At 43.9% G+C, this 16,461-nt stretch overlaps 1 long non-coding RNA gene across 3 annotated transcripts in view; it reads left to right on the top strand.

The window, feature by feature from the left end:
- The window catches only part of LOC106838541 (uncharacterized), a 304,473-nt gene that overhangs the window by 104,260 nt on the left and 183,752 nt on the right, over nt 1–16,461 (top strand). For 2 of the 3 annotated variants that reach the window (XR_011503880.1, XR_006529459.2), the window contains one exon: nt 5,080–5,188. This is a non-coding gene — a long non-coding RNA (uncharacterized lncRNA). Of the gene's footprint in view, nt 1–5,079; nt 5,189–14,992; nt 16,092–16,461 lie in introns of those variants that run through there. The other variant, XR_011503879.1, reaches the window with a different exon arrangement.

Genomic DNA, 16,461 nt, shown 5'->3' with positions numbered 1-16,461 from the left:
TAAAAATCTAGTGATTTCTGGCTCTCTTTACAGAAATTAGAAGATCTGGGCCCACAATGTGCATCCTCGCTGCCGGGTATCAATCCGCTAAAGTTGCCGATGGGCGCCTCAGTCCTTCCGTTTCTGCTGGGCCCTGTGGGTATTGACTGGTGGCCTTGCCCCCTGGGTCATTTAGACAGGAGGAGAAATCGTTCGTCCTTTAGAGAGCCTCTCTCTTTACTGTCAGTGTGGCCCTGGGGAAATCACCGCTGAGCCTCAGCTTTCTCATCTCTATAACGGGATGACAGTGTGACCCCCATAGGGTGGTTATGTGTACTGTACCAGAAAGGCTCATGAAAGAGCAGATTGCCTGCACAAAGAGGCCCCCAGAAGACACTCCCTCCCTGCTGTGTGCACGTCTTCAGGGGACGCCGGTGTCCTTCGGCATGTCTCCCCATGTGCAGCAGCCTGCATGCCATCTTCCTCCTAGACAGCTTGCCAGAGGAGTGAAGACAGGCTCACTCGGAAACAAAGGACTTCCCAGCTGCAGTCTCCTCTCTGGTGACCAAGGTCTCAGCCCAGGTTGGAGGCGAGGCAGGAATGACGCTCTGCAGAAAGGCTGTTGGGATATCTCGAGTTTGTTTGTAACTAATCTCAAATAATTGAGATCTCTTTAATTCACAGCAAATCCAATTCTCTCGACAGTGTCTGTGGTCCAATGGCAGGAGGGTGTGTGGGGACCAAATGTGGAGGGGCTTTCTTTTCCCACCACCAAATCCACAGTTACCTCCAAGTCGTAATCTTATCTTATTTAACTGGTTCCACGTAAACAGATCTATGTATATTTTCAGTAGTTTCAGCTGAAACCTGTTAAGAACAGATGTGTAAATGGTTGCTGGGCGCTGATCCATTCAAATGTATTTTTCCGTGAATAGCTTTCTCTCTCTCTCCCCCTCCCTGGAGGGGGGAAGAACAAGAAAGTGGAACCATCATTCAAGTGGATATTACACACTTTTGAGCTCTCTGCAACCGGGGTTTGCCGTTGGTTTTCAAACAGCGATATGGCACACAAGCCTGTGTACACAGGGTGTGCGTTTGGTGGGCTGTGTTTGCTCTGAGACCATGTGGCTGGGACGATGGGCCCACAGCTCTCTTTAGCCCTCACCCACTTGAGGGCCAGCCTTTCCCTGCTGCTGGGGAAACAAGCAGCACCCTGACCAAAGGCTCGAGCAAGCAAGTTATCCACCTCTGTGACCCTTAATTTTTTTTACCTTCAAAAAAACCCAAAAAGGATAGAAAAAACTCCTACAACTCAACAACAATGAAAAACAATCTGATTTTAAAATGGCAAAGGACTTGAATAGACATGATATCCAATTGGCCAAGAAGCACATGAAAAGATGGTCAACATCACTAATCATCAGGGAAATGAAAATCAAAACTACTGTGAGATATCACCTCCTGCCCACTCGGCGAGCTAGTATGAAAAAAACAGAAAATAACAAGTGTTGACAAGAATGTGGAGAAATTGGAACCCTCGTACACTGCTGGTGGGAATGTAAAAGGGTGCAGCCACTCTGGAGAATAGTTTGACAGTTTCTTAAAAAGCTAAAAATACACTTACCTTATGACCCAGCAATTGCAATTTTGGATCTATAAACAAAAGAATTGAAAGCAAGATCTCAAAGAGATATTTGCACAGCCTTGTTTATAGCAGCATTATGCACAGTAGCCAAAAGGTGGAAGCAACCCAGGTGTCCTCAACAGAGGAAGGGATAAACAAAATGTGATCTATACATACAATGGAATATTATTCAGCCTTAAAAAGGAAAGAGATTCTGACACATGTGACAACATGCATGAACCTTGAGGACATTATGCTCAGTGAAATAAGTCACTCAGAAAAAGACACATCCTGTATGATTCCACTTAAGTGAGGTTCTTAGAGCCATCAGATTCATAGAGACAGAAGGTAGGTGGGGGCTGCCAGGGGCTGAGGGAGGGGAGAATGAGGAATTACTGTTTAATGGGTACAGAGTTTCAGTTTCACAGATGAAAAGAGTTATGGGGATGGACGGTGGTGATGGTTGCACAACAATGTGAATGTACTTAATACCCCGAACTGTACACTTAAAAATGGTTAAGACGGTCAAAATAAAAATAAAAATAGGGAGAGAGGGTCTAATCATGATACAGACCTCATGATGGGTGAGCGGGTTCATGGAGATGATGCACACTTAGAAAGACGCTGGGCCTGCTGGCCGTGGAGATTACAACTAAGATGAAATGAGATGAGGTGGGTTGTTTTCTCAGGTCTGAATTTCTATTCTCAAGAATACTCCTCTCCCCACTCTCTCATTTCCCAGCTGACAGAGTTCGTCCAGCCTCCCAGATGTAGCCATCGCTAGGAGCGCTCCCCCCCGGGCATCGGAGCCTCTCAGTCTGTGCCTCTGGATCATGCAGCTCTGCCCCCCTCACCTAGGTTTGCCCTGTGGCTGGCACGGGGCGTGAGAGGTGCCTGTTCTGCCTTCAGTGGTCTCTGAGTAAACCACGGGGCCCCAGCTTCCTCCAGTCTGCCGGTTTCCATCCCGCTGACTTTGCCCTGGCATTGGGAGGAGGGGACATTATGGCAGATGAGGCTTGGCTGGGAGCCTCAGTTAGGAGAAGCAACGCCCCTTCCAGTTCCAGTCCTGCCTCCACCTGGCCTTGAGGCCCTGGTTGAACCACTTTGCCCCAGTGTGTCGCTGGTAAAAGAGTGAGGGCAGAACTGGGCTGCATAATGTCTAAAGATTCCAGATCTTTGGGGAGCTCTGTCTTCTCGAATTCTGTCCAGCCTGGTCACCTCCACAGGGCACAGTATCCATGAAACTTAACATGCCTGTGTTTCTTAGTATCTAACCCGACATTCTGGGTTGAGAGTGACGACAGGCACCTTTGTGTTTTCACGTGAGCTGGGACCCCGGGGTGATGCGCCCTGGGCTCTAAGAGCAACTTGAGGCCTAGAGGCCTGAGAGGGAGCCCGGGCAGGGCGGCCTTTGATAAGGTAGGCATTTCTGCCACCTGACAGGAGGGGATCCTCCCCCCCAACCCCCCGCATCCCGGCCCTTGGCGGGGCTTGGGCTCATCTGAGCAGGAGGATGAGCCTGGGAGGTGCGATCAGATTCCCAGGGCAAAGTGGAACCACATTTGTCTTAATGAGGAGGAAAGAACAAAATCAAAGCGTTCGTTAACACTTCAAAGAGGTTAAAGGAGCACATTTGGTTCTCAATTACGGCTCCTCCTGGCCAGGCCAGTGCCTGCTGGAGAATCCCATTATCCTAATCTAGCGGAAGATGCCAAGGGCTTCTCTCCCCTGCTAAGATTTGCGGGGAGCCTCCGTGCTCTGGGGGGCCTGCTTCCAGGATCCTCCGCCCCATGCAGACCTCTGATCTGTTTAGGTGCCCCTTCCTATGATTCATACTTGTTTGTGAAAACCTTGACCTTCTCCAAGCTTTGCATAGCCCTTCTGTCTTTCTTTTGCCTGGTTATTTTCTTACCTGCTATTTTTGTTTTATTTTCTTTTTTTTGGAAGTTAACACTCAAAAGCTTTGATTTCTATAACCAAGTCTGGACTTTACAGAAGCAAAAATCAATAGGCTCAAAACTTGCCTGCTTTATTCACTTGACTCAAATTGGTTTGAGGCAACACCTTTGAGCCCCAGTCAGAAACCTCCCGACAGGGGGCTATTGCCTGGAATCTTGTTGCTCATCCAGGAACCCCAGGGCACTCAGCAAGGGAGCAGGAGGCCTCTGCCTGGCCCAGAAAGGTTTCAGGCCAGCGCTGGCCCTCCCGAATAAAGAGACCGAGGTGAGCAAGGTCAGATTCTCCCACTCTGTCCCCATCTTTTCCAGATTGCTTCTAGATTCCCTTCATTTACTCGTGTTGCTCCTCCCAATTCACCAGGTTTTCAGAATCTACATTCACATCCATCCACCACTCTGATTTCCAAATATTATCTTTATCAATACAGTGGTGTTTCCGTAAAATGACTGACAGCTCCATGACCTTTCTTTTCAGCCACAAATGACAGGGGACTTAAAAATGTGTGTGTGTGTGCTTGAGTGCACGCCCACCTAGTGCACAGACTCTCATGAAAAACAGGATAAATTACAGAAAATGGCAACGTAATGATTACAGAAAGGTATACGAGGCATAACCCATTAGTGAGCTACATTTTGCTCAAAACTGAGATAGGCAGAATAACACGCCTTTGTGCCGGAATGCATTCAGCTGTGGCAATGACTAATAATACAGCCGAGGATCTGTTCACATTTTTCCCCTTTTGTGCCTATTTTCATAAGTTAATAACTCAAGCATGAAATTGTTTCAGGCTGAAAACTGGTGGTAAGAGCACAGCAAACTGTGTGAAACAACTTTTTGTTGTTGTTGTTACTTAATTTAGTTTGGCTGTTTTTAAGTTAGAGGGGGGCGAATGTCCATGTGAGTTTTTCTAGCGCCGTGTGCTTCTGTTAAGCCCAAGAAAGTTTGGGATTTTATGATACGAAGCAAATTTCTAATTACGACAGAGAAGCGTTTCTCTTGGTCCAGGTGCAGGTTTCTGTTTGGTACAGGTTGGAATCGGTGGGGGTGGCTGTCGGATGAAATTGAATCAGAACTTTGTAAATGATGTCATCCTGGACTCACCTGCCTTTCGCTAGAAAACTCCTATCCCACAGGGGGCTGGGGGATGGGGAGGAAGCCCACTGCCGGGTCTCCATAAATTCTGACAGCCGTGGAAAGGACAGAAATGAGACGAATAATAGTAATGCCTCTCGTTCCTACCGAGCGTTTGCCTGGACCCAGAACCAGAGAAAGTGCAACTGGAGGAGACTAGATTTCACGCGAGTCTTTTAAAAAAATTTCTATCCTCCTCTTTTCTTTTATAGAAGCAGTAGACTTTGAACGACACGGAAAAATACAGAGAATAATGTAACAAACCTCTAAGCACCCGTATTCCAGAATTAATAAATGTTAATATTTTGTAGCGATGACTCCATTTTTTTAACATAAAATAACTGAAACATTACTGATAAAGCTGTGCCCTTTCCTTTATTTCACAGATGGGCAGTATGAGGAGGAGGAGGGGAAAGGACTGGCCTGAGGTCTGCAGCCCCCCAGCATCTCTCTGATCCTTATGAAATGGGTCCTCACATGGACACTGTCAGGCTGGTAAGATGAGCATTATTATCCCACTTTCCAGATGAAGGGCTCAGGGCCCCCAGTGGAGGTGTATGAGGGCCTCCTGGTGCTGGGTCCTGTGCTGGGCTCAGGGGACAGAAGACAAAGCCCGAAGTGGCCCTCATCCCAGCCGGAGGGAGGGGTGCAGAGAGCCCTGCGTGGAGAAGCCACGCCCTGCGGCCAGGGTCCCTCCACCAGGTGTGTAATACAGAGGCGAGGAAGCAAAAACTCGGGGAGACATTCCATAGAAATATATGTACTTCATAGGGTCTATTTTAATCAATAACTCAATCATGGATCATTGGCAAAGACAAAGAAAGACATGCACACGCCCTATGAGATGTGACGACTTATTTTTATCAGTAGACTTCTCCATTTATAAATCTCTGATAAATCCTCCCCTCATACCCCCAAAATGGTATATGAACCTATTGGGGGTTTTAAAAAAAAAAAAGTGAAATTAGACAAGGGACGAGAGCCGGCGCCCCCTCCCGCCCCCGCGTGCCTGGAGCCTCTCAGGCTACAGCTGGTGCGCTGCATCAGTTAAGCCCACGTCAGAGTTGCATCATATTCCGCAAAGCCACGCACGCTCTCGGCCAACAGGAGTGAGCCCGGGGGTCCTCCACCTGGCATCGCAGAGGCAGCAGACTCTAAAAATACCCAGGTCTGCAGACTCACGCGGGGCCCAGGGGGATTCTAGATTGACAGCTCCTTTTACGTACCAACAATGGGTTCAAAAAAAAATTGGCACTTCTTTTCCGTTGATTGATTTTTGGTCTAGAGAGTTTTCGCTGGTCATTTCGGAGTGACTGGAACTCCTCCGAATTGTTCTAGGAAAAGTAAAAGGCAGCAAACCCGAGCCAGCAGCCTGGCTTAGTCGGGGGCTGGGGCTCCGGTGCGTGCGGACGCCCCCGGGCCGCAGCCACGGTCACTGTCACTGTGAACCTGCGCCCCACTTCGCGCGGCCGGACGCTGATGGGACCACGCGTGGCCCGGGCTGCACGCCGCAGGCTCCTCTCCCACCCCAGCCTGGGGGCTGCCTCCCTCCGCCCACCCCCGGAGAGCAAGAGGCAGCAGGAAACTTGGCCATTCAAACATGTAGGGGCGAAAACTGTGTCCAGTTCGCCTGAAATTAACACACAGCCCTGGGTGCTGAGGGTCTCACAGCCTGGATGTGTGCGAATTACCCCCTGGGCAATACACAGAACGATGCTCTCGGGGGAAAGTACCTCCTCCTATTCTGGTCGCTTCCAAAGGCAGAAAAACCACGGGGTTCCTGGCACAAGGGCTTGGGTTTTATCAGCTTTGAGCAGTTCCTTCCTGGCCTCAGCCTGAGCCTTCCTCTGTAGTCAGAGACAACAGAAACGTTTGCTCCGGCTCTGACAACCACCCAGAGCCGTATTCGGTCCTCAAACAACTGTCCAGAGCACATGAATGAGAGTCGTGGTGCATTCTGCCTTCCTGTCTTTCGTTTAACTCGGTGCTGTGTTGCCTTTCAAGACGCCTCAAACCATCGAACAAGCAAACAAACCTAAAGAGGGCTGGGCAGTCTTGAACACACCATACTAACCTCATAGTCGGCTGCCTCGAAGAAAACACCACAAAGATTGTTTCTAAGCTAGATAGACTCCAGATGGCTTGCAGTGAAAAGCTCACTACTGCTGGTGGTGGCCTTGTGTGACACTGGAAAGCTGGCTTTGTAACGGCCCTGTGAGGAGGAAATGGGGCAGGGAAGAAGTTAAGATGGTAATTCCTTGGGTAGGGTTTGAAAAGTTTTGGTTAATGACAGCCCCATCCTTTCTAAAAACCCTCTAGAAGTCTGTGAGTTCCAGTTGCTCCACATCCTCCCCAGTGCTTGCTATGGTCAGATTTTTTTTAAAAAATTGTAGTTATTCTAATAGGTGCATTGTGATATTTCACTGTGCTTTTAATTTGAATCTCTCTGACTAGTAATAATGAGCATCTTTTTATACTTTTGTCATTTATATATGTTCTTTGGTGAGATGTCTGTTTAACCATTTTTCCCATTTTTTAGTTGAGCTGGTTGATTTCCTATTATTGAGTTTTGGGAGTTCTTTATATGTTATGGATATAAGCCTCTGATTAGACATAATGATTTTCAAATGTTTTCTCCTAGTCTGTAGCTTGTTTTTTCATTTCCTTAACAATGGTTTTTGTTTTTCATTTTGAAGAAGTCCAATTTATCATGTTTTTTCTTTTTATGCTTTTGGTGTTGTATCTAAGAAATCTTTGCCTAGGCTAAGGTCACGAACATTATCTTTTATTTTATTCTATAAACTGTAGCTATTTCTGTCTATGGTGATGCATTCTGAGTTAATCTTTGTGTATGACATGAGGTGTGGATCAGAGTTTGCTGGTTTTGCCTATGGATATTCTACTGTTCCATCAATAATTGTTGAAAAGACTATCATTTCTTCCCTGTTTGCTTTGCACCTTTGTCAAAAATCAGTTCTCTCTGTATGAGTGGATCTATTTTCGGATTGATTCTGAAATACCACTGATGTTTGTGCTTATCTTTGTTCCACTGTCCTGATTATGGTAGCTTTATAGTAAGTCTTGAAATCAAGCAATGCTAGTTCTCCAACTTTTCTTTTGCAAAGTTATTTTGAATATTTTAGCTTATTTGCATTCCCATATGACTTTCAGAATCAGCTTGTCCATTTCTACAAAAATAACCCTGCTGAGATTTTGATCAGAACCGCATTGAATCTATAGGTCAGTTTGGTGAGAATTTACACTTTAAAACTCCTGAGCCTCCTGACCTATGAACACAGGATCCCTCTATCTGTTTAAGCTCTCTTTAATTTCCCTCAGCAATGTTTTGTAATTTTCACTTTATGGATCTTGTTCATCTTTTGTCAAATTCACTCTAAATATTTTATATTTTTGATACTATTGTAAATGGTATTTTTAAAATTTCAATTTCCAATTGTTCATTGCAAGTATACAGAAATACGGTTGATTTTTGAACATTAATCTTGTAGCCTGTATCTTTACTAAGGTTACTTTTTCAGTTCTTTTTGGTTCTATAGGATTTTCTACATAGACACGTCATCTGCAAATAAGGACATCTTGACTTCTCTATTTCCAACCTGCATCTCTTTTATTTCTATTTCTTGCCATATTGCACTGGGCAGAATCTTCAGTACAATGTGGAGTAGAATTTGTGAGTTTCTGAAGTTAGGAGAAAAGCAGTCGGTCTTCCGCTGTTAAGAATGATGTCAGCTGCAAGCTTTCAGTAGACGCTCATTAGCGGGTGGAGGAAGGTCCCATATGTTTCTAGTTTGCTGAGGGTTTTTATCAGTATTATTTGTCGGATTTTACCAAATGACTTTTTTGCTTCTATCGAGCCTCACAACAGTTTACCAGTGTCATCGTTTTACAAGTCTGAGTGAGGCGCAGAACTTTAACTTCTATTTACATCCCTTCACCTTCCCTGTTTATAATGTAATTGTCTTAAATTACATTATCATTATAATTTCTTCTACATACATTTAGAATCACATGAGACAGTGTCACAATTTTTGCCTCAAACATCAACATAATTTAAAAAACTCAAATGGGAAAGGAAAGTCTATTGTATTTACCAATATTACCAATATTTTTACTTATTATGTTTTTTCCTCCTTGCTGATGTTCCAATGGTCTTTCTTTTATTGTTTCCTTTCTGTTTAGAAAACTTTTAGCCATTCCTGGATGGTATGTCTGCTGGTGACAAATATTCTTAGTTTTTTTTTCTTTCTGAGAATGCCTTGACTTCCCTTTTATTCCTGAAGGCTCTTTTACCCCCCAGAAAGGACCTTCAGCTGGCTGTGGGACTTGGGCTGCCAGTTCTTTTCTTTCAGCACTTGAAAGCACTCTGGCCTCCGTGGTTTCTCATGAAAATTTACTGTCATTCAAATGTTTTTCCCCTATAGGTAGTGTCATTTCTCACTGTTTTCAGTATATATATTTTTTCTCTTTGTTTTTCAGACGTTTGACTATCCTGTGTCTTGATATGAGTTTCTGCTGTTTGAGGTTTGCTCAGCTTCTTAAATTTGTGTGTTTATTTTTTTTTGCCGCATTTGGGAAGTTTTAAGCCATTATTTGAGTACTTTTTCAGTTCTGTTGTCTTTTCCTCTCTTTCCAGAACTCCAATTTCATGGAAGTTAGATCTTTTGTTATAGATCCTCAGGTCCCTGAGGCTCTGTCCTTTTTTTCCCAGCCTACTTTCTCCTCTCTGTTGTTCAGATTGGATATTTAATATCATCCTGTCTTCCAGCTCAATGTGTCCCCTCTATTCTGCTGTTGACTGCCTCCATTGAGGTGGCTTTTGGTGTTGTTGTTTTAGTCACTGTATTTTTCAGTGCTAACATTTCCATTTGGTCCTACTTTATATTTTATCTTTCTCACCTGGGACCTCCTAGTTTTTCGTTTGTTTCAAGAGTATTTGTCATTATTCTTTGAGGCATTTTTATGGTGGTGCTTTAAAATGTTTGTCAGATGATTCTAACCTCTCTGTCATCATGGCGTTAGCATTTATTAATATTGTTTTCATTCAGTTTGAGATCACCCTGGTTCCTGGTATGATATGCGGTTTTTTCTTGAAACCTTGACATTTGGGATATGATGTTGTGAGATACTGGGTCTAATTTTGACCTTCTGTTTTAACTGGCTTCCCCTGATACTGCTTCAGGAGGGGAGGCTGGGGTGGGAGTGAGTGGCCTCATTACTACCAGGTTGGGGCAGAAGTCCAGGTTCCCCACCTGGCCTCTGCTCACAGCTCCCTCATGTGGACGCATCACAGTGCCTGGTTGCTATTCCCACATGGCCTTTTACCATCGAGAGGTAGAGAGAGTCCTGACTCCCCCTAGGCCTCCTGGGAGCCACCCCATGGGGGAAGGGAGGAGAGCCTCATTACTGCCTGATGAGGGTGAAATCCAGGCTCCCCACTGGTCTCCACTGATGCCGTGGAGGAGCCGGTTACTGCTGGGCAAGGATGAAACTCGCAACAACCTGCTCAGCCTTCTCAGACACCACCCTGGGGTGGAGGTGTGCTGGGTGGTTGGGGCGCCTTGTTACAGCCTGCTGAGCGTGCATGGCTAGGCTCCCCACTTAGCCTTTGCTGATGGGGTAGGGCTGCAGTATTTTCTGTAGTGTTTGGCTGCAGTGGAATGATTATCGCCTGAATTTTTTGTGTCTTCCTAGGCTGCCACTTTCCAGGTCCTTTGGCTGGAGAGAGCAGGCTTTTGCTGGGGCTTCTTTTTTGTCTGTTCCCTTTTGGAATTTCTGAGTTCTTAGCTTCTTCTGTGCCACGTCTGGGATAAATGAGACAAAAAGAAACCAAAAAGAAATACCGCCGTGCGTGTTGTTCTTCCAGTCTAAGGTCTCTAGTCGGTCTGGCTTCTCTCTGCCTTCCAGAGTCTTCTCATGTTTGTTTTCTCCATATGCCCAGGGTTTTCCGTGGTAGGTCGCAGGGGCAATGGGGTAAGTATGTCTATTCCAACTTCCTGGAAGAGAAAGTCCTCCTCTTACTTTTTGGAGCCATTTCAATGTAAGTTGCAAATATTCACCCCTTAATATCTCAGCATGCATGTCATTAACTACAGTTCAGGATTGGTTTATATTTTCCTTTTCGGGGGGTACGATTATACTTACATTAAAGTGCACAAATCTTAAGTGGACCATTCAAGGAGTATGACCTCCTCTCTATCAAGATATCGAACTGGTCCCTCACCCCAGAATTCCCCTGCCCTCCTTCCCGGTCAATCCCTGTCCCCAACCCTCCTCCAGAGGTAAATGTTGTTTTGTTTTTTAACATCCTAGATTAGTTTTATTTGTTCTAGAATGTCACATGAATGGAAGCATACCTGGTGTACTCTTTTGTGTCCAGCTTTCTTCTTTCAACATAATGCTTTTGAGATTTATTCATGTTCTGTATTCCTTTCCTTCCTATTGCTGAGTTGTATTCCATCGCTGAGTTGTATTCCATCGCATGAATATGCAGAGTTTGTGGATCCCTGCTCCTGTGGATGGGCGCCCGAGCTGTTTCTAGGTTTTGGCTATTATGGATAAAGCAAAGGAGAGCCATTTTAATCTGAAGCCTTTTTTTTTTTAATGGTCTGAACAAACCTTCATCTGAATACAGGGTTTAGTGGTAATAATGTTTGAAAATGTGCTTTACAGCTCTGACATGCTGAGCCTGATTTTCTGAAATGATATAAAGAGTCATTCCATCATCCATTCATTTGTTCGTTTAACCACTGTTTACCGAGCCTGTCCTCTGTGCCAGGAATCATTCTAGGCCTGGGTTTCAGCAAGGAAGAGGGCAGACGTGGACGTCTGCCTGGGGCAGCTGACATTCTAGTGGGGGAGAAAGATAATAAGCCAGACGAGACATAGACAGCGAACACTGGTTAGCAATGCACGCCACGAAGGAGAAGAAAGCTGAGTAAGTGGGTAGAGGCTGACAGGTGGCCCAGGGGAGGCAGGTGTCATTTTAGCTCTGGGGGTTGGGGGGGGCACCTAGGGGGAAGTCAGAGGAGGAGCCTTGGGGAAGGTGAGTTTTGAAAAAGACACCAGGATCTTTTTAAAAAGTCTGTGTCTTTAAAGTTCGCTCGTTCCTGGGAATTCATGCATTTCAGAAATGACCTCCCCATCATCCCTAAAGGGTGGAAGACCCAAGTCCCAGAGAGGGAGCAATTGGCCAAGACGGCACGGGACTCCCCAGCAGGAGGCCTGAGAGTAGAGGTCCGTGCCCACTGCCCAGGTGTCGGTCAGCGGACCGTCCCCTTCACTTCCTGAAGGGCGGACTTCAGGCCTGCCACACCCCTGGGCTTCCCCAGCCCCTCTGCCCGCCCTCTCCCCACTTCTGCAGGTGCTTCCCCCCAGGAAATGCTAGCACGGAGTTAGAATGCCACATCCATGCTGCGGGGGCTCGGGGCTTCCCGGTTCGTGTGTCCTTGAGCAAGTCCTCTCCTGATGGTGGGGGATTCTTAAAGTCAGACGTTGGGGAAGGAGTGAAACTTGGTGGTGGGACATCCACCCACAGGTCCTTCTCGCCTTATCACACTTGTCACCACACACCCCTCACAGAGCTGTGGCTCACATGCAAACACCGCCCTGTTTTCTCTCCTGGAACAATTACACCCACCCAGTGGGTGAGCAGGAGCACGGTGCTCTCTGACAGAGAGAGCCTAGTAATTTGCCCAAGGTTAGCACAAGACTAAATCATTCTAAGCTGGGTCTGTCTGATCCTAATACCCTTGCTTTTAGCCGCTATGGTTTTTTTTTTAATTATTTATTTTTAAATTATTTTATTGAGGTCATAGTGGTTTACAACATTGTGTAATTTCAGGTGCACATTATTACTTATCAGTTTCTGTATAGACTGCATTGTGCTCACCACAAATAGTCTAATTTTTATCCATGACCATACATATGTGCCCCTTTACTCTTTATGCCCACGCCCCAACCCCTTCCCCTCTGGTAACCACTAATCTGTTCTCTTTGTCCATGTGTTTGTTTATCTTCCACATCTGAGTGGAGTCATGTGGTGTTTGTCTTTTTCTGTCTGGCTTATTTCACTTAACATCATAACCGCAAGGTCTATCCATGTTGTTGCAAATGGGGTAATTTTGCCCTTTTTATGGCTGAGTAGTATTCCATTATATACACCACATCTTCCTTATCCATTTGTCAGTCAATGGGCACTTGGGTTGCTTCCATGTCTTGGCTATTGTGAACAATGTTGCAATGAACATAGGAGTGCATAACTCTCTTTAAATTATTGATTTCAAGTTCTTTGGATAAATACCCAGTAGTGAGATACCTGGATTGTATGGTATTTCTATTTTTAACTTTTTGAGAAATCTCCATCCTGTTTTCCATAGTGGCTGCACCAGTTTGCATTCCCACCAGCAGTGTATGAGGGTTCCCTTTTCTACACATCCTCTCCAAAATTTGCTATTTTTTGTCTTGGTAATTATAGCCATTCTGACATGTATGAGGTGATATCTCATTGTAGTTTTGATTTGCATTTCCGTAATGATTAGCAATGTTGAACATCTTTTCATTTGCCTGTTGGCCATCTGTACATCTTCTCTGGAAAAATGTCTGTTCGTATCTTCTGCCTGTTTTTTGATTGGGTTGTTTGTCTTTTTGTTGTTGAGTAGTATGTATTCTTTATATATTTTGGAGATTAACCCCTTGTCAGATATGTGATTTGCAAATATTTTCTCCCAGTTGGTGAGTTGTCTTTTTGTTTCGCTCCTGGTTTCCTTTGCCTTGCAGAAGCTCTTTAGTCTGATGTAGTCCCATTTGCTTATTTTTTCTTTTGTTTCCCTTGTCTGGGAGGACATGGTATTCGAAAAGATGCTTCTAAGATTAATGTCAAAGAGTGTACTGCCTATGTTTTCTTCTAGGAGTTTTATGGTTTCAGGTCTTACCTTCAAGTCTTTAATCCATTTTGGGTTAATTTTTGTGTATGTGTAAGGTAATGGTTTACTTTCATTCTTTTGCATGTGGCTGTCAGTTTTCCCAACACCATTTATGGAAGAGACTTTCCTTTCTCTATTGTGTGTTCTTGGCTCCCTTGTTGAAGATTAGCTATCCATAGATGTGTGGTTTTATTTCTGGGCTTTCAGTTCTGTTCCATTGATCTGTGAGTCTGTTTTTGTGCCAGTACCATGCTGTTCTGGTTACTATAGCTTTGTAGTGTGTTTTGACAGAGAGTGTGATGCCTCCAGCTTTGTTCTTTTTTCTCAGGATTGCTTTTGCTACTTGGGGCCTTTTCTTGTTCCATATAAATTTTGGGATTCTTTGTCCTATTTCTGTGAAGAAAGTCATTGGGATTCTGATTGGGATTGCATTGAATCTGTAGATTGCTTTAGGTAATATGGACATTTTAACTATGTTTATTCTTCCAATCCATGTTCACGGAATATGTTTCCATTTATTTATGTCAGCTTTGATTTCTTTCAATGATGTCTTATAGTTTTCAGTGAATAGGTCTTTCACCTCCTTGGTTAAATTTACTCCTAGATGTTTTATTCTTTTGTTTCAATTGTAAATGGGATTGTATTCTTGAGTTCTCTTTCTGTTAGTTTGTTATTAGTGTATAGAAACGAAACTGATTTTTGTAAGTTGATTTTGTACTCTGCAACTTTGCTGTAGTTGTTGACTATTCCTAATAGTTTTCTGATGGATTCTTTAGGGTTTTCTATGTTTAGAATCATGTCATCTGCAAACAGGGAGAGTTTCACTTCTTTCTTTCCAGTTTCTATTCCTTTTATTTCTTTTTCTTGCCTAATTGCTCTGGCCAAAACCTCCAGTACTATGTTTTGTTTTGTTTTGTTTTTTAAAGTATGCTTTTTGGTAAGAAACTTTGGCCCTGAGCTGACATCTATTGCCAATATTCCTTTTTTATATTTTTGTTCTTCTGAAAGCCCTAGTACGTAATTCTATATCCTAGTTTTAGGTTGTTCCAGTTCTTCTATGTGAGATGCCGCCACAGCATAGCTTGATGAGCGGTGTGTAGGTCCACACCCAAGATCTGAACTGGCAAACCCAAGGCTGCCAAAGTGGAGGGCGCAAACTTAACTACTCAGCCATGGGGCCAGCCCCCTCCAGTACTATGTTGAATAAGAGAGGTTAGAGTGGGCACCCTTGTCTTGTTCCTGTTCTCAGAGGGATGGCTTTCAGTTTTTCACCATTGATTATGATGTTTGCTGTGCGTTTGTCATATATGGCCTTCATTACATTGAAGTACTTTCCTTCTATACCCATTTTATTCAGAGTTTTTATCATAAATGGATGTTGGATATTGTCAAATGCTTTCTCTACATCTATTGAGATGATGCCGCTGAACAACCATTGGATCAATGAAGAAATCAAAGGAGAAATAAAAAATATCTGGAGACAAATGAAAATGAAAATACATCATATCAACTCTTATGAGATGCAGCAAAAGCAATTCTAAGAGGGAAATTCATAGCAATAAAGGCTCACCTCAACAAACAAGAAAAATCTCAAATAAGTAATCTTAAACTACACCCAACAGAATCAGAAAAAGATGAGCAAAAAAAGCCCAAAGTCAGCAGAAGGAGGGAAATAATAAAAATTAGAGCAGAAATCAATGAAATAGAAACCAAACTAAACCAAACAAAACAGTAGAGAGGATCAATGAAAGCGAGAACTGGTTCTTTGAAGAGATAAACAAAATTGACAAACGTTTAGCCAGACTCACCAAGAAAAAAAGAGAGAAGGCTGAAATAAATAAAGTTAGAAATGAGAGGAGAAATTAGAATGGTTACCATAGAAATACAAAGGATTATAAGAGAATACTGTGAAAAACTATATGCCAACAAATCGGACAATCTGAAAGAAATGGATAAATTCTTAAACTCTTACAACTTTCCAAAACTGAATCAAGAAGAAATAGAGAATCTGAATAGACTGATCACAAGTAAAGAGATTGGAACAGTAATCAAAAACCTCCCCCAACATAAAAATCCAGGACCAGATGACTTCTCTGGAGAATTCTACTAAACATTCAAAGAAGATTTAATACCTCTCCTTCTCAAGTTATTCCAAAAAATTGAGGAATAGGGAACACTTCCAAACTCTTTCTATGAGGCCAACATCATCCTGATCCCAAAACCAGACAAGGACAACACAAGAAGGAAAATTACAGGCCAATATCACTGATGAACATAGATGCAAAAATTCTCAACCAAATATTGGCAAACCTAACACAGTAATACATTAAAAGGATCATACACCACGATCAAGTGGGATTTATACCAGGGACACAGGGATGGTTCAACATCTGCAAATCAATCAATGTGATCCACCACATTAACAAAATGAGCAATAAAAATCACATGATCATCTCAGTAGATTAGCCACTGTGTTTTCTCATTCACTCAATTCTGAATAGAGGGACTGAGTATCCTTTGGGGATAAGAGTTTGCAGAGGCCAGAAGGAAGGATCCAGAAAAAAGCTAGAGAATGTTTCCAGGGGAGGAGTGGGGTGGCGATGGACCTGCACGGTTCTGAGAGAAGCCTTCGTGGATGTCTCTGTGGAAGGGAGAGAATGGCAGAGTCTGATGGGAGGGAGCTGGGATTCTCGAATTGGAAACACCTGGGTTCAAACCCACGCTCCAACGCTAATCCCACTAATGGTGAGAGTTTGAGCAAGTTGTTTTAAGCCCTCCAAGCTTCCATTTGCACATCTGCAAATGGGGTAATGATGGTATCTCCCT

Source organism: Equus asinus, chromosome 6 (assembly GCF_041296235.1).
Source record: "Equus asinus isolate D_3611 breed Donkey chromosome 6, EquAss-T2T_v2, whole genome shotgun sequence".
Classification (NCBI taxonomy): Eukaryota; Metazoa; Chordata; class Mammalia; order Perissodactyla; family Equidae; genus Equus; species Equus asinus.
The sequence above is the reverse complement of the archived record's forward strand: the minus strand, read 5'-3'. Positions and strand labels throughout refer to the sequence as shown.